The sequence below is a fragment of the Barbus barbus genome (genome assembly GCF_936440315.1).
Source record: "Barbus barbus genome assembly, chromosome: 20".
Lineage (NCBI taxonomy): Eukaryota > Metazoa > Chordata > Actinopteri > Cypriniformes > Cyprinidae > Barbus > Barbus barbus.
Window position 1 is genome coordinate 23,133,779 of NC_136748.1, and position 27,535 is coordinate 23,161,313.

The window sequence follows — 27,535 nt, forward strand, 5'->3', positions numbered from 1 at the left end:
GATTAGACTTCAGCGAGGGCTTATTCCACATGACTTCCCCCAGAGAAGCCGAAACGTCCTCCTCATGACCCTCCTGCTGAATCGAAGCGCTACCGGGGTCTGAGACTGATTACAGGGTTAGAGCAGCTATAGCTCATGGAAGCAGAAAGGACATCAGTGGAGATTTTCTCTCATTGTCATCTTTTTATCTTTGCTAAAGACTACATTGATGCGGTAACTGCAATTTTTAGTTCTCAAACCCGATCTCCAGCTGGCCCCGGGGGTCCAGTTACTCACAAAAAGCAGAATTTTGAGGGTCTGGTTTGGGTCGGACTCTGTGATCTTTCCTTGAACATTCAGAAGTGGCACCCCGTTGATGTAGCTGAGACTTCCTGACTCTGGCGAGCAGCAAGAAAGAGGATTGACAGTAATCTGATTGTGGGGAAAAATGGAATTTGGATTGAGTTTGCCTTGGCTCATTCTTTTAAGGGAAAAGACTTGCATGTTGATGTGAGAAAGCAGTCTTTTCCCACTTCCATTCTTTTCACTTTCACTCTAGAACCGTTCCCTTCCTCCTTGTCTAAATGATTAATCTGTTCCTCGCACTGGTTGTTGTTCCAAATAAGTCAGCATCTTGGCTTGTAGTATTGGAGAGAAAAACAAGCCTGGAGTGTTTGTTGGCAGAGACCTTAACAAAATCAAAAACAGCCACATAACAGAATGCGGCCGAGGTGCTATAATAATAATAATGTTTTTCTTCTCCAGAAGGAGTGAACTGTTTATGGAGAGTCCATAAATGTGCACTTCTATAACCGAACAGTTTTATACGGCATATGTGTTTAGACTCACAACCCTATTGATGTGGCCACTTGTTATGCCACGTTCTAACCCACAAGTCTCTCTGCTTTGCCACCAACCAAGACTATGATGTTAATTACGATGATGTAATAGATCACAGGCGTGTAAGAAAGCACCTATCATACGGGGGCCGGTAATGAAATGCTGGCTGTATCACTGGATGATTAATGTGCAGGTGCTCATTGAAGGTCATCTCAGATTTTCGCCTTTGAATTATCATTAGCTCGGGCGTGCTCTTAGACGTCTAATTCATCATCGTTTTTTAGGTTGCACCGATACTGTATTTTCATCGCAGCCAGAAAGATGGGCTGCTACGGACATGCAAATCAGCCAGGGTTTGAAGTTAGCATAAAATTGATTTTGTGAACACCATTGGTCTTGATTTTCTCTGTGATTTAGCTTGAAATTGCGGCGTGCAGTTCCATCGACTTCCATCGGTTAGTTCATTAAAGGTCAGTTGAGGATGGGAAGACCCCTTTCCGTGCTTGATGCATTAAAGTAATAAATCGGCGGCATCTTCCATTTGTCGCAAACATTTACATCAGAGGACGGCAGTAACAAGAGGTTTTGGGCAGTTACTTTCTAAAACTGTTTATAATTATCCTGCGAAGGGCAACAGGTGCCATTTATCATCTCCAGATCTGAACTAATGAAATTACTTTTGGGAAATAGAGAGAAAATGAAGGACGCAGAAGTGGATTGCACACATGGAGGAACAATGCTGTGCTCATCAGTTCATAGGTTTGCTGCAGCCGGGAAAACTGAACATATGGATGAGCCATGTATTCATTTCCCTTGCTCTGAGTGAAAACCCCAGGTTGCTGTCGCCTTTTAGGAACTTCATTTCTGCCCTTATGAAAGTTAGAAGGACTAGTAAGTTTGGAAACTGCTGACTGGAATAAATGTACTGCAGATGCAATTATTAGCACTATATTATCACCTTGCTTGTGTTTGCTTTAACCTTGAAAATGTAAGATGTCGAAGAAATATAATGTGGAGTCCTAGCCTAGAAGATCTGATTCTCCATGCTGCTTGAGCTGTGGTGCCCATGCAGGAGATTTAATTTGAATCTGACCGGCATTGTGTTCCAATCCTGCTTCTTTTCTCTCTCTGGGTTCATCATCACTTTCTGTCCTCTAGCTTTAGTAACAGTAGGTTCCAGAAGCAAAAAGAGAAATTTGAAAGAGAAATTTGTTTTTAACAATAATTTGTAAAAACTTTCCAAATTTTGCAAAAATGTTTGCAAAATTTGCAAATGCTAAGAGCAACCCATCAATCAGAGAAGTCAAATTATAAGTATATATGTACCTGTATATATTTAGATAATTTAGATAATGTAGAAGTATAGCTAATTGTTGATTACACCATTTGCGAGGGCTTTGTGAGATTGTATTTTATTCTGTTATAAGAGACATTAAATACAGTCTTTTGATTTTTTTTTTCAGTATTTAGATTTTTTCATTTTTGGTGCTTCCCATCAAAGTTTTTGATGATATGAGTCATCTCAGTGTTTTTTTTGTTCAGTTGATCAGTTAACAGAATGTATTTATTTATTCATTTACTTTGAAGAAAACATTTGGAATCCCTATGGTGGAAATTAATTGAAAAAAAACAAATAAATAAATGGCTTGTATGGAAAAAAGACAATTTTGTCTCTTTCTCATCTCTCCAGAGGCTAATGCCAAAGAAAAGAATCAGTTGAAGAAAGAAAAGAAAGTCACATATGCTAAACACCGTTGGTTTATGCTGGCTTCTCTGCTGGCTGGTATAAAAGATCAAACATTTTCAAGTTATGTAACAATGTTAGGCTAAAATCAAAGCCACATCGTTTGAAATGCAAATTAGCCTTTGAATTACAAGTTTCCGTTTGCTTTAAAGCAAGATATATTTGGCGTACAGAGTGTTTTTTCCTGAAGCTTAAAACCTATAAGCTAATAAAAAGCACTTAGCTCTGCACATATATGCATGTGCACTAGCACACCTCATGTTTTCGAGAGATAATTGTTCTGCTAACTCTGCTGACTGAGATAGAACAGGACACGGCAGACAGGAAAACATAAAGGCTAACGTGACGCTTATCGTGGCACGATTATGCAATCCTAAACACTTTCCCAGTCTGAGGGACTGCTGCTAAGGGAATTGAGTCTCCTTAGCTATTAGCATATCATTAAAGAGAATGTGAGCAGCTGATTTGGAAATTAAATGTAGCTTACTTAGCCCTAATGAATAATGCATATCAGATCGTCATGGACATGCTGACAAGTGCAGGCGTTATAAGAGGAAACATGGGAGGGGTTGCAATGTCAGAGAGGACGGACTAAAGGAACTGAATGAAAAGCTTATTGGTTAACTGTTCGATTCTGCTTTTACGACCACATCTTTAGCCTGCTGAAATAGAAGAGAAGCCACTCATTTCAAAAGCTTTATGACTTGGAACGTTTATTTTAGGAGTGTAACAGTTGGAGGTTGCAGAGTGGTTTAAGATCCTGAATAGTAACTAAAAGGCTGCTGCTTTTAACCCTACATGTAACAACCACTAAAAAGGACCCTTTTATTTTCTGCCAAATTCTGTTTCATTTTTCCCCAAATTAATATTTTTTATTTTAAATTATCAAAAGATGGCTAATCAATGGAATTAATAACCTGACCAATTGAATCATTGTTATTTTTTTTACACAATAACAGTGCTTTTTGAAATGTTTTTCCCCTCAGAAATTCTGTTATATTTTAATTTCCCAGATGCTGTGTTTGATGATTTACAAGTCAAATTTATTAAAGTACTTAAACTTTTAAAAGTAATAATCTTCTAAAGTAATTAATCTTCTAAAATGTTATCAAATTAAATTTGAACTTTTTAACTTAAGGTGCTCGACAACAGAGGTTTACGGTTTAAACTTGAATGAAAAATTGGTGGATTTTTGTGTGAATGTTTAGATATTCTGTGGATCATTTTACGATTTACAAATCAAATAAAAAAAGATCAAATCAATGCATAAAACTAAGTAATTAATTACTTTTAAAAGTAACTAATCTTCTGAAATGAAATCGAATTAAATCTGAACAATTTAATTTTTTTATTTTTTGACAAGCAAATTTCTGGAGGCTGATGGGTTAAATTAAGACATGGATCAAGTTTCTATGGTATTATTTAATAAACTGTATTATTATTATTGTTATTATTTGGAAAATTACATTCTATTGTAAAATGCATTAAACATTTCAGTCATTGTTTCTTCAGGTTAAACCAAATGTTTAATTTGGCAGTTATATTAAAGACCTTTTTATGTGTATATCTTTACGAAACGTTCAGTTATCATGAAGTGAACTCTTAGAGCAGCTCTGGAGAAGTTCACATGGAGTGTCATAGTGAGACGGCAGATACTGAAAACACCATAAGCGTCACACATGCTTGAGTTTTTGTAGTAGACAAAACTGTGCCACTCATTCACACAGAGACACAAAATTAAATTTATATTACTGGATTCTGTCTGTTTTCAGCATTGCAGAAATCATAGGCCCCTACCTAAGCCATCATCATTGTGTTCTTGAGTAAGGCACTTAATCCCAGGTTGCTTCCAGGGGAGAATGTTACTTTGGATAAAGGTGTGTGCTAAATGGCTTCCTACTTAGGAGTTTTTTCAGGGCGCTGCATACTGGGTATGTTGCACTTGTGAACAAAAAAGAACTGAAATTTCTATCCGTTTTCCCCAATGTCACTCAACTCTAAGTGGAGCAAATCAAACAGCAAGGTAAAATGGCTTCATCAAAGAACAAAGTGGGGAAAAATACAAAACAACAGCCAGAACGCCAGATGTAGACTGTGAAAAGCAGAATCAGTTGTAATGTGCTGTCAATAAAAGGGAGTGCACACCAGATGGACACTCATGTGAAAATAGCTGCACTTTAGAGTAAGACTGAGTCAAAGTGCTGTGAGTTTTATTTATTTTTAAATTCTTACTCCAAATTTTGTGTCACAGGCCCACAGATTTCATGCGTGTTTATTTCCCCCAGGCTACATCATGACTAATTAATGAGCAGAACAATATAACACTTGCAAATTACTGCTTTCTATTTTAATTCTTCCCTTCAAAACATCCCAGTTCCAGTGGAATCATAATAAATATATTTCACCTTACCCCTGTTGTCTACAGCCACAGGATAAGAGCTTATCCAATCTTATGTAGGCCATGTTTCATGTTCCAGCCACCAATTAGCTTCCACTTTGCCTGTTAGTTATAAACATCATTATCTAAATCTGTTTTGAGAATTCTGTCAAGGTTGTGAAAGTTCCTGTTTTTGGCTGCACAGGTACTTCAACTGCAAGACAAGATGTATTGTGCTCTATTAGATTGTGAGCATGATGTCTTGAACTTATGGATGAACTTGTGAACTTATAACCTTATACCTTTTAACATCTATGGAACCGTTCCACACAAAAGGTTCTTTATAGTTGAAAAAGGTTTAAAATGCTTCAAGAACTTAACCGCTCCACTTATGAATTACAGTATCTCACAGAAGTGAGTACATCCCTCACATTTTTGTAAATATTTTATTATATCTTTTCATATGACAACACTGAAGAAATGACACTTTGTTACAATGTAAAGTAGTGAGTGTACAGCTTGTATAACAGTGTAAATTTGCTCTTCCCTTAAAATAACTCAACACACAGCCATTAATGTCTAAACCGCTGGCCACAAAAGTGAGTACACCCCTAAGTGAAAATGTCCAAATTGGGCCCAATTAGCCATTTTCTCTCCCCGGTGTCATGTGACTCGTTAGGGTTACACGGTCTCAGGTGTGAATGGGGAGCAGGTGTGTTAAATTTGGTGTTATCGCTCTCTGTTACAATCCCTAGCTATTTTAAAGGGTATAGGAAATAACATTAACTGCTGAGGTCCGATCTCGACCCGATACCCGCGTAAGCAATAACAACCAAAGCGCTAAAGGCAATAAACCAGTTTTTATTTACAATTTTTATTTTACAGTGGGAATACTTTTGTCCCTAAACCATTCAATATAATATTTACATTAAAAAAAATCTAAAGAAGTCAGTCCAAATAATTAGGGGAAAAGAAGGGAACTGGGCAGCAGTCAAATAAAATAAATAATCAAAACATAACCCTCTAACTCCGTTATCAAATCTAAACTTAACTAAAGAGAAACAAAAAGAAAAGAAAATCTTCAGTATCCAAAGATACCCTAAACTAAGCTACTCTCACTAGCGAAAACAAAAAGTACAACAAGTGAGGCATGCCCCTTACCTAGTGTATTTAACAATCATTCACTACAGAATGTAAAATGTAGATCACGTGATATTCTTACCTTTCCTCCCCTTCTCTCCTCTTTATATACATACAAATGAAATTTACACAAATAAAGATCAGATGAAGCTTAATGTACAAAAACCCACGTAAACATATGGAACTATAGCTTAACCCACAGTATACAAATTTAGCATTAGCTAAACAACACGATCGTAAAACAACTAGCAACAGACACAAGCAAGACATCTGTCACATTGGCCGTTTCTCAATACCAAGTTCGCAGAGTCTGGACTTCCGTCCTTTCGAGTTTGGACATGCCAAGTTCGACTCGGAAGAACGAACTCTCGAGGACGGGAGGACGAACTGAATTCTGGGTTATGGCCCGTATCAAGTCCGCACAAGTCACCTCTCGATGCATCCTCGGTAAAAGGGGCGGATCAAGAACACATCCGGGGATTTTAACTGGACTTGGCTAGATGTGAACTTTGAATTGGAACAGTACTTGGGCAGCGACTGATGACGTTTCACAAGTCCACAAGAACACAAGTACAGACAAGTACGCATATTGAGAAACGGCCATTGTCTCAGAGTCTTCCTTTTATAGATCCAGCTGGTCACTAATTAGGACATCATTATGACATCATCTCCTCCAACGATGATTGGCAGGGAGCAGGACCAATGGCGTAGCACTAAAAAAGTAAACGTAAAGACAAACAACAGAGAAACAAAAAGGCAAGAAAACAAACAACACCACAAAACAGCACCAGCCGTAACACTCTCACGATCTCATACTGGTCACTGGAAGTTCAACATGGCACATCGTGGCAAGGAAGTCTCTGAGGATCTGAAAAAAAGAATTGTTGCTCTACATAAAGATGGCGTAGGCTATAAGAAGATTGCCAAGACCCTGAAACTGAGCTGCAGCACGGTGGCCAAGACCATACAGCGGTTTAACAGGACAGGTTCCACTCAGAACAGGCCTCACCATGGTCGACCAAAGAAGTTGAGTGCCCATGCTCAGTGTCATATCCAGAGGTTGTTTTTGGGAAACAGACATATAATTGCTGCCAGCATTGCTGAATGAAGTTGAAGGGGTGGGGGGGTCAGCATGTCAGTGCTCAGACCATACGCTGCACACTGCATCAAATTGGTCTGCATGGCTGTCGTCCCAGAAGGAAGCCTCTTCTAAAGATGATGCACAAGAAAGCCCGCAAACAGTTCCCCCCAGCAGACTAAGGACATGGATTTACAAAAAATGTGAGGGGTGTACTCACTTATGTGAGATACTGTACATTACAAAAATGCAACCTTACTATATTTTGCAACATTTCTTTGCATCCACAGCTTTATAGCAGAGCGAGCTGATGCAAAACACTTCTGATTCATTTCAACAAGTTTGTTTATTTTACATGGTTCATGTAATTAATTAAATTAGTGTGGTAAAGCAACGATTGACCAATTAATTTTAGCCCTAAATCATCTCATAATAACAATAATAATAATAATTATTATTATTATTATTACTGTATAAGTACATGAATAAATGTAGTAAGTTTAGCTTAGTTTAGTTAGTAAGTTTAATTTAATTATGCCATAGATGGGTCTGTTTATTTATTGATTGGCTCAGTATTGTAAGAGAGTATTGTAGGCAAGGTATACTTTTTAAATCAGTTCAAGTGTTGCCTGGGAATTCAACCCACAACCTTGGCATTGATAGTGACATGCTCTACTGGGTATACTATTTATATTTGTTCTGAACATGTATTTTTGTTCTGATTCCACTGGAGCTGGGTTTTGTTGAAGGGAGGAATGAAAACAGAAGACATTCATTTGCAAGTGTTGTATTGTTGTACTCTTTACTTAGTCATGATGTAGCCTGGGTGAAATAAACATGAACAAAATCTGTGACCCAAAATTTGGAGTAAGAATTTACAAATAAAAATGTTAGCACTTTTATAGCTCTGTTATATGACTTCGATGTTTTGTTTGTTGCTTGTAGTGTAGATAACCGCTTTTTAGCTTGACTATATTTGAACTGCTTTAGCTTCACAGTAGCTTCCCCAACACTGACCATGCCAGCTTTGTCTAAGCCATATCTACATAGACTTCAGATGGGTTTTGCTGGTCAGGAACTCTCCCTGGGGCGATGGAGTAACTGCGTGGAACGATCTGCCTAGATTACCATTATGGGCACATGGTAACAAATTGGCGTCCTTGTACTTTGTGACAAGCTTGAGATTCAGGCAGATGATGTGTTCAATAGTGCTACAAATGGTCTAGCCGTGTATCAGATAATGTGGGAGCTGATGGCTGATGCCAGGAGGAGAGCGGTGCATTTCATTATGACTGTGCCGCCATCAGATGCTGATTCACTGTCAGGAAATGGTGGAGAGCTTGCCAAAAGTCACACAGATGTTGCATTGTATTCATCTTTTCAAAATGAATCCAACGAGCAGGCGGCGAGAGAATGTGTCCATGGATTGAGGACAAACGGTGTTGATTTTAAGAGTTTCTCAGCTGTGGGTGAAGGGTGAAGGAAATGTAAACATATTTAAGGCTGTATTCACATTGCGTGATTTACGTTACATCTGGAACATGTCATGCAAATGCTGAGGATACGAGGAATGGAGAGCAAACAGGATCCCAGAGAGATAACTTTATGAAGTTGCAATGAAGATTTTTGATTATTAAATAGATTATGCTAGTTTGGCCACACATATCAAATTCTAGAATATGATTTTATGGTTAGGCAAATATTTGAGGATTCGTTATTTTAAGGTAGAGACTTAAAAAGTCTGAAAATATATTTCTATAAATCCTTTATATTTTCTATCTATCTATCTATCTATCTATCTGTCTGTCTGTCTGTCTGTCTGTCTGTCTGTCTGTCTGTCTGTCTGTCTGTCTGTCTGTCTGTCTGTCTATCTATCTATCTATCTATCTATCTATCTATCTATCTATCTATCTATCTATCTATCTATCTATCTATCTATCTGTCTGTCTGTCTGTCTGTCTGTCTGTCTGTCTGTCTGTCTGTCTGTCTGTCTGTCTGTCTATAAATCTACACGCACACACACAAAATTTTATAACAGGATTTTATATAATCCGGTAAAAGTAGAAAGGAACAGGTGAAGTTTCAACCTTTTTTATCCTTTATGTAACCTATAGACTTGTTTTATAATCTTATATTACATAAGAGCGTGTTTATGGATGTGCTATAAACAAACATTGCTTTTCATAGCATAATGTTCAATATTGTGTTATGAATGCATAAAGAGCACAATTTCAGTGCCATAAGCATAAATGTTGGAATACTTGGATGCCTTACTTGATCAGTTAATTTTGTATGGTTTATAAAAGAAGAGTTATTTACATTGGGCTTTTTTCTGAATTGAGTGAGGACTCAGGAGGCACTTAAAATATATGTTTTTGTTGTGTAATTTGGATTGTAATTAACATTGCATGCACTAGATGGCAGCACTGGCTAAAGGCCCTCTGCCGTCTCATTGGCGTGTGGAGTTTGTCTTTGCCATGCAAGTATGCTGAAAGTGTGAAAAGAACAAACACATCTGAGGGGCATATGTAAATATGAGTATACATAACTCACTGTGGAATCCTGGGTAAAAAAAAAAAAAGAAAAAAAAAAGCTGGAATCCTTCTGGGAATATGATGGGAGAAATTGAGGCGTTTAACATTTTCATTCAATCACGGCCAGAGTCTGTAGGAATGCTGACAGCCCCAATTCAAGCAGCCCACATAAATACTTAATTTTTCTGTCATGTTCACTATGCTGTCAGTCTAAGCTTGAGGTTTGGCAGCTGCTGTGGAAAGCTAGCCCTCCCGAAACAGAGCTAAAAATGAACCTCATAATCAGTAACTAATTGTTTTTATTACCCTCCATACACTCAATAATTGGCATAAAAACAGCATTAATTAATATGTACTCTGTTAATTTCCCCTAATTCCATTCCTGTGCCTCTTGCATTTTATGAATATTGTCTCGAGTGTGTCTCAGGACAGTATATAAGGTCTGGGTGGGATATTGACCATATAATTATAGATATAAGCAGTTGTTAGAGTAGGTGCCATATTTAATTTGGCATGAATAAAAACGAGGCTGTGAAGGGTAGAAATACCGTGGTTTCAGTGTCAAATTGTTGTAGCCTATGTCTGGGTGATGATTATTCAGCTGAAAAAATTTCCATGAAATTGGTTCCCATATTGATTTTGTAAATTGTATGCAAAATCGTTCTTAGGTACACTTTTGCATTCAATGGAAAGAGGACAATTTACCTACAAATACTTCTATAGATTATTTACAAACATTCTGTTCCGTTTTAGTAAATGGACCTCTAAAAAACATACAGATGTATATATGTCCAACCTCGTTTTCGTTTGTTAATTTGAACAGAATTTAAAAAAAATATTTTTTGAGTGGTGTTATGGTGGAGTGCATTTTATCGATATCTAGAGAATCATATAACTATATTCCTGATTTTATGTGTTAGTGATGCACTGAAATTAATTTAAAGATTATTATTATTATTATTATTAAATTAATTAAAAATGTTCTTTTAGGCAAAAACCAGAACTGGAGAGAAATAAATAAATATATATATTTTAAAATTGTATATTTATTTATTTATTTTAATTTTGTATCTATTTATTTATTTATTTTATTTATTTATTTGACCAGTTCTGGTTTATATACAGTGGTGTGAAAAAGTGTTGGCCCCCTTCCTGATTTTTTATTTTGTTTCATATTTGTCACACTTTAATGTTTCAGATCGTCAAACAAATTTAAATATTAATCAAAGATAACACAAGTAAACACAACATGCAGTTTTTTAAATGAAGGGGTTTTTTTATGAAGGGAAAACAAAATCCAAACCAACATGGCCCTGTGTGAAAAAGTGTTTGCCCCCCCGTTAAAACATAACTGTGGTTTATCACACCTGAGTTCAGTTTCTCTAGCCACGCCCGGCCTGATTACTGCCACACCTGTTCGCAATCAAGAAATCACTTGCCTGACAAAGTGAAGTAGACCAAAAGATCCTCAAAAGCTACACATCATGTTGAGATCCAAAGAAATTCAGGAGCAAATGAGAAGGAAAGTAATTGAGATCTATCAGTCTGGAAAAGGTTATAAAGCCATTTCTAAAGCTTTGGGACTCCAGCGAACCACAGTGAGAGCCATTATCCACAAATGGTGAAAACATGGAACAGTGGTGAACCTTCCCTGGAGTGGCCGGCCGACCAAAATTACCCCAAGAGCGCAGCGACGACTCATCCAAGAGGTCACAAAAGACCCCACAACAACATCTAAAGAACTGCAGGCCTCACTTACCTCAGTTAAGGCCAGTGTTCATGACTCCACCATAAGAAAGAGACTGGGCAAAAATGGCCTGCATGGCAGAGTTCCAAGACGAAAACCGCTGCTGAGCAAAAAGAACATAAAGGCTCATCTCAGTTTTGCCAGAAAACATCTTGATGATCCCCAAGACTTTTGGGAAAATACTCTGTGGACTGACGAGACAAAAGTTGAACTTTTTGGAAGGTGTGTGTCCCATTACATCTGGCGTAAAAGTAACACAGTATTTCAGAAAAAGAACATCATACCAACAGTAAAATATGGTGGTGGTAGTGTGATGGTCTGGGGCTGTTTTGCTGCTTCAGGACCTGGAAGACTTGCTGTGATAAATGGAACCATGAATTCAGCTGTCTACCAAAAAATCCTGAAGGACAATGTCCGGCCATCTGTTCGTGACCTCAAGCTGAAGCGAACTTGGGTTCTGCAGCAGGACAATGATCCAAAACACACCTGCAAATCCACCTCTGAATGGCTGAAGAAAAACAAAATGAAGACTTGGAGTGGCCTAGTCAAAGTCCTGACCTGAATCCTATTGAGATGCTGTGGCATGACCTTAAAAAGGCGGTTCATGCTCGAAAACCCTCCAATGTGGCTGAATTACAACAATTCTGCCAAGATGAGTGGGACAAAATTCCTCCACAGCGCTGTAACAGAGTCATTGCAAGTTATCGCAAACGCTTGATTGCAGTTGTTGCTGCTAAGGGTGGCCCAACCAGTTATTAGGTTTAGGGGGCAAGCACTTTTTCACACAGGGCCATGTGGGTTTGGATTTTGTTTTCCCTTCATAATAAAAAACTTCATTCAAAAACTGCATGTTGTGTTTACTTGTGTTATCTTTGATTAATGTTACATTTGTTTGATGATCTGAAACATTAAACTGTGACAAACACACAAAAAAAATTTAAAATCAGGAAGGGGGCCAACACTTTTTCACACCACTGTATATATTTTGAACAGCCTCTCAGATCCTTATTTTCTTTTATGTTGTGTAAAAATGGCATCATCTCTGATGTCTGTTTATGGTCTGATGGTTTTTGTTGTTTGCGGTTTGCTGTGTAAGAGTTTATTGCTTGGAACAGCTCGGATGCTGCCGTCCATGACAGTTGGATCCATGACTATCATCTTGTCATGTCAGTGAACAATGTTCAAATATTAGAAGAAATATGACCAACGGTTTTGGACATCATAATAGTAGTTACATTCAGATTATTAGAAATGTTTCAAAGGAGTTTTCCGGTTAATATTATTATTAACTGTGTGAACTGTTAGCCTGATGTATGAGAAGCACAGAGGATTGAGGGATGGTGTGTATGAGTGTATTTTTGTGTGTGGTCTTAAATTTCAAGGTCTGGTGGCTATTCATAGAGGTGACGGACTGCTGGAGAACCCCACAAATGCTCAGAGCCCTGATATCTACTGCGTCCTGCTTCAGCGGCCCCTCAAGATACCCAGCTCTATCCTTACAACTCAACCACAGCCACACACTCTCGCTCTTATCATCACCTGCTACTGTCCTGGATTTTGGAGATCCTCAAGCCAGTTCATTGCTCTAGAGCAGGAGCTGAGAATCATGTCCTGTTGGGCTGTGAAGTTTTGGCAGAAACATTGAACATATGGGTGAACCTCACAAAAGCATGTCCAGGTCCGAATTCCTTCCAAAATCAAAAAAGGAAAACAAAAAACAAAAAAACAACTACCGTTAACTAAACTAAGGTTTTTTAAAAATGTCACTTATGCTCACTTAAGGCTGCATTTATTTGATCAAATATTAGTATTGTACTATTACAATTAAAATGTATTAGTATATTTAAATGTGTTCTAAAGATTATTTAAAAAAAGTATTTTTAAAATGTTTCTTACAGTTTATTCCTGTGATGGCAAAGCTGAATTTCAGCAAAAACGTCTTCAGTTTCAGTTGATCCTTCAAAAATCATTCTAATGTGTTGAGTTGTGTGCTTAAGAAGAATCTGCTAATTTTTTCAGGATTCTTTGATGAATATAACTTTAAAATAACAGCATTTCTTTGAAATATATTTTTTTATAGAAATGTATAAGCCTTTACCTTTATCAAAGTTTTATCAAACTAATGCGTCCTTGCTCAAAAGCATGAATTGTTTTATATTCTAAAAAATACAAAAATTGTACTGACCTCAAACTTGGCTTAAAAATGTTAGTGTATATACATATTTTGCATACAGAAAATTCAGACTTTTTATCACTGTTAAAACATATTGCATTGTCACATGCAACTTTTGTATTTCTGATAAATTAATGACAATGGGATGTTTCTGCATTATGTTAATGATGAAAAAATCTTACTGGTTATTAATATAGTCTGTGTTTGTCTTTTGGCAAAATACAATAGAATTCAAGATGTTGATCTTTCGTCCAACAATAATTACATTTTTACTATAATATATTATACTAATATATATATATATATATATATATATTATATATATAATATATAATCTGTGTGGCGCGGCTGACACGGTGCTTGCATCCAGCAGATATTCTTCAAAATGGCGCTAAACTGACACAGAGGAGACGAATTGTTTAATAAAATCGTTGTTTTGTTTTCTTTGCGCTGAAAAGGTGTTCTTGTAGCTTCATTAAATTCAGATTGAACCACTGATGACAGATGGACTATTTTGACGATGCTTTTCATACTTTCATGGACCTTAACAGTGCAATTTACTATGCAGTCAATGGACAGTCACATGCCTCCCGGTTTTCATCCAAAATATCTTAAATTGTGTTCTGAAGACGAATGAAGCTTTTATGAGTTTGGAACGACATGGGGGTAAGTGATTAATGACAAAATTTTCATTTTGGGGTGGAGTATCCCTTTAAGGTCTTACAGGTTTGGAACGACATAAGGGTGAGTAATTAATGACAGAATTTTCAGTTGAACCATGGGAGCTATCAGGGAGGAGGAAGAGGTGACGGGCATTTTTATGTGTGACTCTGCCTGGGGCTTGTTGTGTGGGCTCTTGGCAGGGAGTCCTCACCGCACAGAGGGTGATCTCATTTTTGTAATGGGCTTTGTCGCTGTTTGTCGTTATTAACATTGGCACTGCTCTCGGGGGGTCTTGGAGAGTCATCCAGTCACACACCAGCCTGTCCTACTTTACATTTGACATCCATTATAACTTTGTTTTGATTAGAATTAAGTGGACAATCTGTATAAATGGCTGCGTAGTTGTATTTATCCGGATGTATTCAAAAATGCAGTTGGTAAACACATTATATACTTGTTTAGCAACAAACTTCATTCAGATTGCAGGTGGCATGCATGCATTTCTGGTGATTCGAACATTTCGTTTACAAAATCACATTTTAAGGTAAAGTCTGCAGTTTTTGGATGATGTAATATTTTAATAATATTTACAATAGTGACTTGTAATGGCAGTGTTTGTTTGATCACCCTGACCAGCAACATTGAATCAACCAATGGTGTGAGTTTAAGGCGGGACTGTCTGTTTGTTTGGACTAATGGCAGATGGTTTGAAAACATTATTTTTGAAATTTCTTTTGGCAATGCAGAAGTTACACACTTCACCTTTAGCTGCCAGTTTAGAGTGATGCAAGTAACTGCTCATGCACAGTAATAATTACAGTAGCATAATAATTTTGTAGCCAAAGGTGAATTGAGTTTAAACTTCTCTGACTTCCTGCGTTTTAGTCATTTGGCTCAGATGTTATTTTCCGATCACCAGTTAGAATGAACAATAATTTACCACTTACCATGAAAAATTCAAACAATTAAACCAATGTCAAGTAACCGCCATTTTAGCGATAAGAGCTTTTCGAACCAGAAGTTTTGTGCAGAGTAACCCAACCTAGTCTGTATTTATGGACATTGGATGGCTAATATTTATGCAGTGCTAAGTTACAACTGTGGGATATAACACTTCAGCATGTGTTTGAAAATGAGCCAGACTTTTGTTTTGTTTACAGTTTAGCCATTTTAAGTGTAATTTATCAGTCCCTCTTTGCCTAACGTGGTTGGTACCAAATTGCTAAGAGGAAAGCAAATTGGTAATGGCGTCACAGTGGAAAAGTTTCACAAAAACACAAAATAACACCATAAATTGCTTCTACGCAAGGCACAGAAATGTTTTGAAGCATTGTGTAAGTTCGAAACCATGACAAGAAGTCACATGTATCCTAAAGATTTTTTTCTTGTGTATAAAATGTCCTTTTTGTAATTGCACCATGGACCTGGAGGGACATTATTTCATTCCAGTGTATTCTTGTATATGTCTCAAGTGACAAATAAACTTGAAACGTGAGAGCTAATGATAAGCCTGCATAGCAATTTAGTTTTCTAGGTGGATAATGATATCGTGGTCATTTAGATCTGTATCACAATTTGGATGTCATACCTTCAATAGTTCTGCTTGACAATTTTATTGCAGCCCTAATGGACGTCTAGATGCTTTGTCATGTGAGCTGGCTCTTCTGGACAGGTTTGGAGTCTCTGGAAGAGCAAAACAAATCGTGGCAGGGGATGTTTCACTGCACAAATGGGCTCTACTGAGGCATAGTGGGGCCATACATGAAAATTATACATGGCTGAAAGCTAAATTGCCCTATGTTCCCGCTCGCTCTCTGTTCCTTATCTGTTCTTTACATTTGGTTTCTATAAGTGGTCCACTGTAAATCGCATGTACTATAGGAGATTTGGAAGCAGCAGTGGTAGCGTATGTACGCTGCCAGTCACTGTGGACGATAGAAAAGCCTGGTCTGCACATCCATCTACACTCTTGGAATTTATTATCTCAAAGCTTTTAGAAAAAAGCCAGATAATTAGCTGCAATGGAGGGAGAAAGCACTCATTGTAGTTACTGGCTTTTAGCTTCACTCTACATTAATTAATGGCGGTCTCTCGGGATGTGAAAAAGCAGGAGTCTTTTTAAGGTCCATTACTGTTTCTTGGCGGTAGACAATCTGCGCTGACCAGTAGAAGCAGCTGTTTGCATTTTTAGGTAGAATTTGTGGCTTTTGAGCAGACTGCGAATTAAAACATTTTGCAAGGTGGTGAAATACGCATGCAAATGTTCATCATTCTTGAAATGTAAAATTTCAAACTTTAATTTTTTTTAAAAGTGTAATTAATGACAACGAAACTATGTTTTGCTCTACATTTTAAACCTTAACACAATGTAAATTTAATTGTAAATTTAAAAATTTACCTATAACTACCGTTCAAAATTTTGGGGTCAGTAAGGTTGTATGGTTTTCCATTTTGAAAGAAATTAAAACATTTATTCAGCAATTATGCATTAAATTATTCAACAATAAAGACTTTTATATTACAAAATATTTCCATTTCAAATAAATGCTGTACTTTTGAGCTTTCTATTCATCAAAGAATCCTGAAAAAATATGAGTTTCCACAGAAATATTAAGCAGCACATTTGTTTTCAACATTACAATAATAAATGTTTCTTGTGCATCAAATCAGCATATTAGAATGATTTCTGAAAGATCCTGTGACACTTAAGACTGGATTAATACCTGCTAAAAATTCAGCTTTGCCATCAAAGGAATTAATTTATATCTTATAATATATTACAGTTAGTTTAATTTGTAAAAATATTTCACTGTATTTTTGGTCAAATAAGTACAGCCTTGGTGGCCATAAGCGACAAACATCCCCAAACAGTAGTGTAACTTAACTCAAATTTCCCAATAAAATTATAGCGTTATTGAGTTTATAATTTTCAGTTCCCAGCACTGTGTGTGTGCGATTGTATGAGAAACATATTTTAGAAAATGAAACGTTTATTTAATAAAATTACTGTTATTGTGATTTAATTGGTGTATGACAAACTTGGTTCTTTTTAAAAATAGGTTTGCTAAGTTTATCCGGAAAGGAATCTTTGATTGAAGTGAATGTATTTCACAGTTGTTTGTCTTCCTTTCTTGTTTTGTTATAGTTATGGGGTGTAATAATTAGTGAAAAGCTTTATTTGAGAACTCTGTTGATGCTTATTAACAGATTCTCACCCTCTGAAACACTGCTTAAGTGTGATTGATGCCTGAAGCTTGAAAACATTCATACAAGTTTCACTTGTATCAATGTAATAATTGCATGGAAGGTGGGCAGCCCACATTTGATGTACTGTCACATGGCAAAAGATCACGCGATCCAGAACAGTTCCATAGTATGTAAATCTTTTGTCACCATTGCTGGACATTGAAGGAGGCTAGGTGTTTCACAGATGCTTTGTCTATACAATGTTTATTTTAGGGTCCACCTGGAATAACCTTGAGTTAAGTGACTTCTCAAAGGCCCAATGGTGATTGTTCATGGATCACCCCTTACGGAATTCCACCTGGAACCTAATAATCGCTGTTTTCAATCACTTCTTCTTTTAGACATACTTGAACGTGTTTGATACGTGACTAATTTGTCTAAGACTCATTTACTGTTTTTCTGTGCTTGTGTAAGTTTGTGATTGCTTTCTGCATCTTTGGAGTGCCACCTGTTTTAAATGAGAAGGACATGCTGCTGATTAGCACAGACCAGCATTATTAAGAAAAAAGAAAAGTAAAGAAATTGTATTCCAGCTTGGATGTCATATTTGGCAACCTTGGCACCTCCAGTGAATGTACGAATGATTATAGCCTAAGGCTGGCAGCTAAAATAGACCACTGTTTACTCCGATAAATTGAAATACATTTTTCAGAATTAGATGTAGTGCCTCATACTGTGGATTTTGTATTTATTTATTTATTTGTTGTTTCTCTTTTTTGGATAGTTTAAACACTGATAATATTTTTCATTTGTACATATACTGTTAATATATTTGGTAAATAAGTCCTACAATTTCAAAAGATTTTGTATTTGTTTAGTTTAGTTTTGTTGTTTGGTGTGTTTTTTATTAGTTATGTGTTTTTTTTCAGTTTGTTTTAGTTTAGTTTTTTATATATTTTTTTATTTTGTTTGCTTTTGTTTTAGTTTAGTTTTTTAATGTTTTATTTTGTTTTGCGTAGTTTTTTTTTTCTTTGGCTGAAATCTGATTTCTCCTTTTGTGAACTATGTACCTGTTTGTTTATTGGTCATTGCCTTATACTGTATGCTGGGAAAGATACTGGAACTGTTTAAAATTCAAATTACAAATGCAATTTTCTTGAACACACTTTAATCGTTCAAACATCATCTCATTTAAAGATGGGTTTACTTGTAGTTCTGATATTAAATGATATCTAGCATTGGGGGGAAAAAAGATGGCGTCTCAGGTCTCCTCTGAGCAGTGGAGATTTGAGGAGGTACGAAATGGTATGCCGTCTCTCCGAGGAGAACAGTAAATCAGATGCTGCTTGGGCTCCACCAGTGCATGAAATGGCTGCAGTAATGAATTTGCGGCCAGAACATTAGCATGCTTTAGCCTCTGTCTCAATTCCTCTGTTGAGTTCTCACTTCTGATAATCGTCTCTCTCATATTCTAAAATGCAAATTGCATTCTTATCACAGCAAAGCTAGTAATAAATAGACACAGCTTCAAATGAAGTTTTCAGAGGAGTTTTACAGATCCAGCTCAGTGAAAACTAGTGTTGAAAATAATTGCCTGGTATGTTTGTGCATGGATATTGTGGGTTTTGTTTCATAATCATAGCTTTTTGCTCTTTTAAAGAGATTAATAAGTGAAATTGTCTATGATTCATACATTTTGTGCATTTTTGACTCAACTAGTAGCATGAGTTTGAGATACTATTTGTTTGTTTATCCATGGCAGACCAGATATTTTTATGGAAACTTTTGTCATTGCTTTTGCATTCGTTTCTTTTTGCAGTTTGCAATTGGTCAGTGTATTAGTTGATGCATTGAAAAGTCAAATTGGTTCAGATTTCTTAAGCTTTTGCATTAGCAACAAAACTGATGTTTTAACACGTGCTTTACTGCAATTACCTTATTTATCAATCTTTTAAAGCAATAGTTGGCTCTATATAGGGGCTCATGTGTCTCATGAACTAATGCAATCAAAGTGAAGGGCCTCTGACAAGCTTTCACGCTGATTGTGGCATGTCTCCTGATTTTCAAATTGCTTATTGCATCACTGTATTAGTAATGTGCACTTCACTGACCTTCCAGCTTCTAGCTTTCAGACTTCCCACATGATCTGTGGATGATGGGGTGGTGGGGAGACAAAAACTGAAAAAGTAGAGTAGCACTGTTAAATGTTTAATTGAGTCTAAATAAATGAATAAATAAACAAAGAAACACGTCAGCATTAAGTTTCACATCCTGAATAGGAGGGGAAAGGGAAGGTAATATGACCAGAGTATTGATTTGGCTCACAGAGCATTCAGTAATGAAGTCTGGGATTGCACAATTAAACTCCAATCGCTGCAGATGTAATCTGGGATGTCTGCTTTTAGGTTGGATGCTTTTGATTATAATTACTTTATTCTAAAGAATGTGAACCTTTGAAGGAAAATTTAAGAAAATATATAATTTATATTGATGTATATTAATGATTATTTAAGAGTTTGTCACATTTTACCCCCAAAATCAAATGTAGTAAATAATATATTTCTATATTTTTTTTACTTGCATAAAGAAAACAAATTCAATTTTTTAGGGCCATTTTATATGAATTTGTAAGTTTTTATTTATTATTTATTTATTATTATAATTTTTAATTTTAATTTTTTTTTTTTTGGGGGGGGGGTGAATACGTCATGGACAAAGTCATAATGCACATGACTTTGTCTTACATTTTTATTAATAGCATATGTCTAATAATTATAATGTACAAGTTTTAATTTGCTCATCAAAAAATGTATTGCAGTATTTTTTTCAGCACAATCTACATTTTTTAAAATGTATGTATTATAAAGCAATATGAATAATTTATAAACATGATTTATAAATATAATGAATTATAATTAAGATAATAGGACTGTGTGGGGAAAAGTTATAATTAGGGCTGCAAAATGATTAATTATGATTAATTGCATTCAAAATAAAAGTTTGTTTACATACTATATTTGTGTGTATTATGAATATTAATTATATATATATACACACACACACATTTTTATATTTAAAAAGAAAATCTGTATGTATATATATTTATACTTGTATATAATTTATATTATATATAAATATTTTATTTATAATTCTAACATATTTTTCCTTAATATGTACGTGTGTATGTGTGTGTGTGTATTTTTTTTATATACATAAATATACACAGTACACATAGTATGTAAACAGCCTAGTAAACAAAACCCTTTGCCAACACCACAGGTGATTTGTATTTATTTCAGATGTTGCCCTTTGACCTCATCTTATCCTTTTAATCAGGGCTAATCTTTCTTCTGGTGGATTTGGGCAAATAGGCCAGTTAACCTCATGACTAAAGAATCACTGTTGCATGTCTTGAATAATAGCATGTCTATTGAAAACCCACCAGGCAGAAAGAGTCTTCTTTCAGAAGTTGCAAAGGGGCTTCACAGCATGGCCGTAAATTTAGTTATGGAAGACAGGAAGACATGTCTTTACCAAAGTTAAGAGGCTATTGAATAATCCCTGCCGATATTTCTAGCACTCGCATTGAGACTGAACGGAGGCGATGAACACATGATCTCGTGTTTAACAGCACGTCGCACGAAGCAGATGTGTAAATCGTAAGGGCAGAGTAATCCATGAAGGTTTTGTTTGTTTTAGGTCCGTCACGAATGAGATACACTTCCATTTGTTCGATTGCATCACCACTAAAGGGCTAAGTGCATCTCTGTTCTACTCAGGCAATTCATTACTGTATGTTAATTTGTTGCTAGCGCCAGGAGCTAGCCAAACAGACCCCACAGCCCTCCATCTGGCCAGGCAATTTCAAACTGTGATGGGCAGCAGTAGGTGCTGCTTGCGGAGGTGGGGGGAAAGATGAATAAGAGGGGCTTTTTAATGGTCTAGTGTGCATTTATTGACTGCTGGGAATTTTCTGAGATTGGGCAGCCGCTAAATTGCCCGCTCCCTCCGAGTTATTCATGAAGTCACAATGTAAAGCAATAATAGCTTGGCAATAGTAGATGCAATTTCTATGAACGCATGTCAGTCCACTTTGCTTACAATAAGAGTGACTGGCTAAGCCGCTGTGTAATGATGGAAGTGCACAGAGCGTCTTTTCACCTCAAACGACAGTGATCACAGAAGAGTGAGCCATCTCTTTCCTTTGTGTAGACCTTTCATGTACATGCACTCACTTTATTAAACAAGTAAGAGAGAGAAATGAGTGGACACAGCATTATTATTGTCAGAATATGCTTAAAAGGCCTGGTTTTGTGGTCTTCAGGTTTAAAGCTGTCTGGAGGTGTGATTCTTTGGTTACGTGATCAATAGGGCTGTAATGCATGACTCCAGCATTTTAGAGGTCATTGATTTGCACTTTTACCCCCAAAACATGTTTGTTATAGGAGAAAAAAAATCAATGAGACTCTCACTTAAAATGAGTTGTTCAGCTATCTGTAACACCATCTGTAACACCATATCACCATATCAGAGGTGATATTATTACATGATATGGGATGTTTTTATTCACTTTCAAGTAGTAACTTGATAGTAGCACTCAACGGTTGCACAATTAGGGATGGTCATTTTTGGCAATTTCTTATTTCGATCATCGATAGGTTTCAAAAACGATTAATCGAGTACTCGTGGGGGGGGGGGGTGCATGGGAGGGCATGGCTGTAATGGAGATAATGAAAATATCTGAAGAATTTATGAAAATGAATGTTAATAACATGAAAACATGAACCCAATTAGATGTTAGATTATGATTATGATGCAGCAATGTTATTAAAAAAAGAAGCATCTAAAAAAGAATAGCTGCCTGAGGTGAAGCTGACTTTATGCCAGTAAACTGAAACCCGTTCTATGACACTTCCTATGATATTAATCAGATAACTTAGATACATAATATAAACGTAACATTACAACTTGTATCTACACGAAAGGATGCATATGCCAGTGAACTTTAAGTTACGCTCTATAGCGAGAAAGAGAGCTCCCACCGTGACGCGCATTCCACAGCGCACTGAAACACGGGCAAGGACACAATTCACCATAGATTTCACATTCTATAAAGTTCTCATTATAATGCTTATGTCATTAATGTTTATGGCAGATTTCTGCTATATTTTCATCTACATTATCAAGTGATTCCTAAAATCGCCTGCGTGTTTTCGAAGCCATACGAAATACGAAAACAATTTTAAATGAAGTATGCCTACTGTTGAACAAATATGAGGAAAAAAATCACTGCTGCATTATTCTAGGATCAGTATTTTTGAAAAAGAAACATCTAAAAGCAATACGACCGTCTTAACTCAGTCAGTATCGGGCATTGCATTTGAGCATGAAACTAAATACTGGTAAAATCAGCTGCATGTAAATACATGTTAATATCCCAACGCATCCTATATTAGATTAATCAGATATGTAGCTAACCATCACTACGTGACTTCAAAGCCAAGCTTCTCTCTCTTCTCTTGAACCGCATGCTCTTGCAAGCTAAACAATCAAATCTCAGGGTGCTGCGCAAAGTGCTGCTATAACCAATCAATTTTTTTTTTCCACGATTATCGTTTTCATGATCAATCATCGCTGTCATGGCCGAGTACTCGATCGCTGTTGCACATCCCTATGCACAATATGTGCAATTTTTTTCTAACATAAATTCTATGTGCAATGTGCAATTTTTTTATCTTCTGTGTTGATTTGCATGTAGCCTAATGTGCCACTAACAGCACCAAATGAAAAGAAAAACAGCCAAAAATGGTTGTTTTAAACCTTAACACACTCCTTTTCTTTGTGCCCTTCGATTTGCAAGCTGTTAGCTAAGCATGTTAACATATTACTACCTATTTAAGAACAACTTATAATTAACTTTTGTTTTTATAAGGGTAATGTTGTGAACGTATTACAAGCTAATTTCTATTCAGAAATACTATTTTCTCTGCACCTTGTTCACCCCTATCTTTCATTAGTGTCTCTGGCACTAGAATTATTTATGGATTTGTGAACTGATTTGTATTAAATATTATTCAGCATAATTGCAATGATTAAAACTCATGCATTGTTTTTTTTTTGTAATAAGGGCTTTTTTAACACCAAGAACTTTGATTTAAAAATAATTGTGTCTAGTTTAATGCACCATATTTACTCTACGTTCAATAATAAAGAGATGGACGTATAATTTCAGTTCAGTGACAGACTGTCCATAAAGAGACATTTATAGACCCTGAGACCAAGAAACATTGTTCTGTCTATAATTAGAGTGTCTGAAATATTTATGCCAGTGTTTGTTTCACACTAATAGCCTTTAGATTGTTTGTAGTGCATGTTGTAATTTGCTATGCATGGATTTATTGATTTATTTTTGCATTTTTTAAATTGATGTATTTTTACTTATTTGAATGCATTTTTGATTTATTTTTTCATTTATGCATTTTAATTTTTATATTTAGTATGCATATCTTATTTATTTGTGCATGAATTTATGCATTTAATTGTTGATTTGTATTTGCGTTTATTAATGCTGAGCAATCAAATTTTAGTTCCATTTAATTAGCAGTTTGATTTTAAATTATGTGATAAACTATTGATTTTTAAATATATTTTTACTTATTTATACTTGATGCCGATTTGACCTGGCACTTTTGCCGGATTGATGCGCTGAGGTTAACAGTTCGTCTTAGCGTGTCAAGCTTGTGACAGTATTGCTAATTCATGTTTCCTTTGATGTGAGACTGATCATTATTCTTTGGTGTTTTGTGCACAGTGAGAGCAGGGATAGCATAAGAGGAACCTCTGCTGCCTCCCCATTAGTCCCCTGGCAATAACATGCTCTGATGATGGTCCTACAAAGTATTTTTCAAAGGCCATCTAATGGCTTCTGCCTGCTGCTGAAATATGTCATTAATGTCTGTGGCAATTACGAGAGTTGTCAGAGCTTCGGCTTTGTGCCGCTCTGTCCACGCATGAAAGGGTTGCGGGAAGAGAGAGAGGGCTTTTGGGGAGGAGGAAGAGAACAGTAGAGGAGGTGATGGGGAGGTAGTGGGAATTGCTCTATTTGGGTATTAATTGCACAGGGCCTCGTTGCCTCCACAGAGCAGCTGTGACAGACTGTACACGCCAACAGAGGAGCATGATGTTTCACTTAGGGATATTCAGAACAACAATTTATCTGGCTTGTTTCAGGTTCATCTGACTTATTTCTTAGGGGGCATTTTTTAGATTTTGTAATATCAATAGTATCAGACCAGTCAGCCAAATGATCCTAGTGGTTGACCAAAATGTGTTTTTTAATGACTGATGGCAATGCCAGTATGAAAATATATGAATGATACACCCTAAGGCCATTGGCTACATTTGCTATATTCTTTGTTATATTTTATACTGTTCTTCATATTGTTGTTTTATTATTTTCAACTTCTGTAGTCTTAATACTAAAACCTAGCTGTTGATATACAATACTCTTATGAGTCACCCAATGTGGGTTTGTACATATAATATTTCATATATATTATGTGTTTGATTATATATAATTGTGTATATATATATAATATGTAATAAAATAAGATTTTAAATCGGCTATATTTGTCTTTTATATTTTATGTTAATAAAATATTGTTTTGATTATTTTAATTAAATCATTTTATTTAAACTTTAATCAAATTACACTTTAGTACACTTTAGAATAGGGACCAAGTTGCTTATTAGCATGCCTGTTATCAAGATGTTGGCTGTTTATTAGTACTTCCAAAGCATTTATTTTACATGACCATGTTCCATATCCCTAATCCTACCAAATACCTACATTTAACATCTACCTTACTATTAATAAGCAGCAAATTAGGAGATTATTGAGGGAAAAGTCATAGTTAATGGTCTGTTAATAACCAGAATTGGACCTTAAAATAAAGTGTGACCCAATTTTGTTCATCATTTTAGGGATAATATTTATAGAAATTATATAAAAAAAACAATGTAAACTAAACTGTTGAGTTTAAAACAAAACAAAAAACTGTTTATCTAAAAATAGCCAAATAGCTGCTGATTTAATGATCTGTAGTTTTTAAGGGTTAGGAACGTTTTTAATAGGTTTGTTACGCTTTCTCCTTGTTTATGCTCATTTCTACAGTTGTAAAGGTTGAAGTCTCTTTACTGGATGATATAACCAACAAATTCCAACAGGGAACAGTTTGTACCCCCAGAATACTCCAGTAGTCGTCTTGGTCAGGTGCCTTTAGTTTGCCAGAGTTTATAGCTAAAGCTTTGCGTGTCCGTTCTTCCGTGTGTGTGATCTTTTCATCTATGTCTAGCTCTTTCTCTCTCCCCTGCCCACTTAAAATCAGTGCTTTCTGCTGAGTTTGCCTGTCTTGAACATGTGGAGGGATTCTCCTGTGCCTCCCTGTGCTGCGATGAGGACTTGATTGGCTGTCACACTTGTGTTTGCTGAACAACTCCTGTGACAAAAGACTCTTCAGCATTGCCTTGATAGAAGACATGATTGACGCCTCATCAGATACAAAGAGCGCTCTTGTGTTATTTCGCTCTCCGCTGGCTCGCAGTAAATTGCTGCTGTAAATGCTGTCCTTTTTATAAATATTTTTTTTCTGGAGAAACGGGTCCATTTTTACTTAATATATTTTTTTTGCAACCTGTGATACTTTTTTTCTTTGATTCTTTGATGAATAAAAAGTTAAAAAGAACAGCATTTATTCATAGTAGATTTTTTTTCTAACAATGAAAGTCTTTGCTATCCCTTTTTATCCATTTAACACATCTTTGCTGAATAAAAGTATTCATTTCTTTAAAGAAAAAAGAAAGAAAAAATGTACTGACCCCAAACTTTTGAATAGTACTGTATATTGTAACACACAATTTCTATTTTGAATAAACTTTCTTTTAAACTTTTTATTAATCAAAGAATCCTGACAAAAGAATCACAGGTCCCAAAAAATATTAAGCAATAATAATGATTTCTGATCATGTGACACTGAAGACCAAGTCGTGGCCTAATGGTTAGAGAGTCGGACTCGTAATCGAAAGGTTGCGGGTTCGAGTCCCCGGCCGGCAGGAATTGTAGGTGGGGGGAGTGAATGTCCAGCGCTCTCTCCACCCTCAATACCACGACTGAGGTGCCCTTGAGCAAGGCACCGAACCCCCAATTGCTCCCCGGGCGCCGCAGCATGGCTGCCCACTGCTCCGGGTGTGTGTTCACGGTGTGTGTGTGTGTGTGTGTGTGTGTGTGTGTGCATTTGTTCACTACTCACTGCTGTGTGTGTGCACTTGGATGGGTTAAACGCAGAGCACCAATTTCGAGTATGGGTCACCATACTTGACAATACGTCACGACTTTACTTTTTACTTTTTTTTTTTAAGACTGAGGAAATGGCGGAAGAAAATTCAGCTTTGCGTCATAAGAATAAATTATATTTGAAAGTATATTAAAATAGAAAACTGTTATTTTAAATTGCAATAATATTTCACAAAATTACATTTTTTTCCTGTATTTTTGATCAAATAAATGCTGCCTGTATAAACTGTAATGAAAATTTTTGTTTCATTACAGTTTAGACACATGTATAGTGGATCAAACTGGAACATAAAGGAAATGGAATTCATCGACAAGACTACCAATAATTTGTCATTCGTTTTTGAATCTGATGCTGAACTCTGTTCCGGATCATTGCAGCCCAGTTTAATCCTTGCACACACACGATGACACACACATATAGACTCCCCACCCAGTATAATTAGGTGCATGTGGACTTTGTCTTTTGAGGGATGATTCGAATCGGACGACCGGCCTCATATGCGGCCCCATTTGGAGCACAAAAGAGTGTCTTTTGTCAGGGTGAGAGGGTTAAGAGAGCTCATTTCACGGCAGTTTATTTGCTTTGGTCCCAAAGGGACGTCCCTCCAAGAGTACTATCAACTCCACCAGCTGGTGTTGGGACGGGACAGCACAAAGACCCCCGTAAAACTGACGTCCCATTTAAACAGCATTTAAGACAAATGAGATGATGGGGAGGGAAC

General features: G+C 36.3%; 1 protein-coding gene across 1 annotated transcript in view; it reads left to right on the forward strand.

Moving 5' to 3' along the window:
• LOC306886550 (aarF domain-containing protein kinase 1-like) overlaps positions 1 to 27,535 on the forward strand; it is a gene marked incomplete at its 3' end in the record, with an annotated part of 120,008 nt that overhangs the window by 7,064 nt on the left and 85,409 nt on the right. The gene's annotated exons all lie outside the window — the stretch shown is intronic.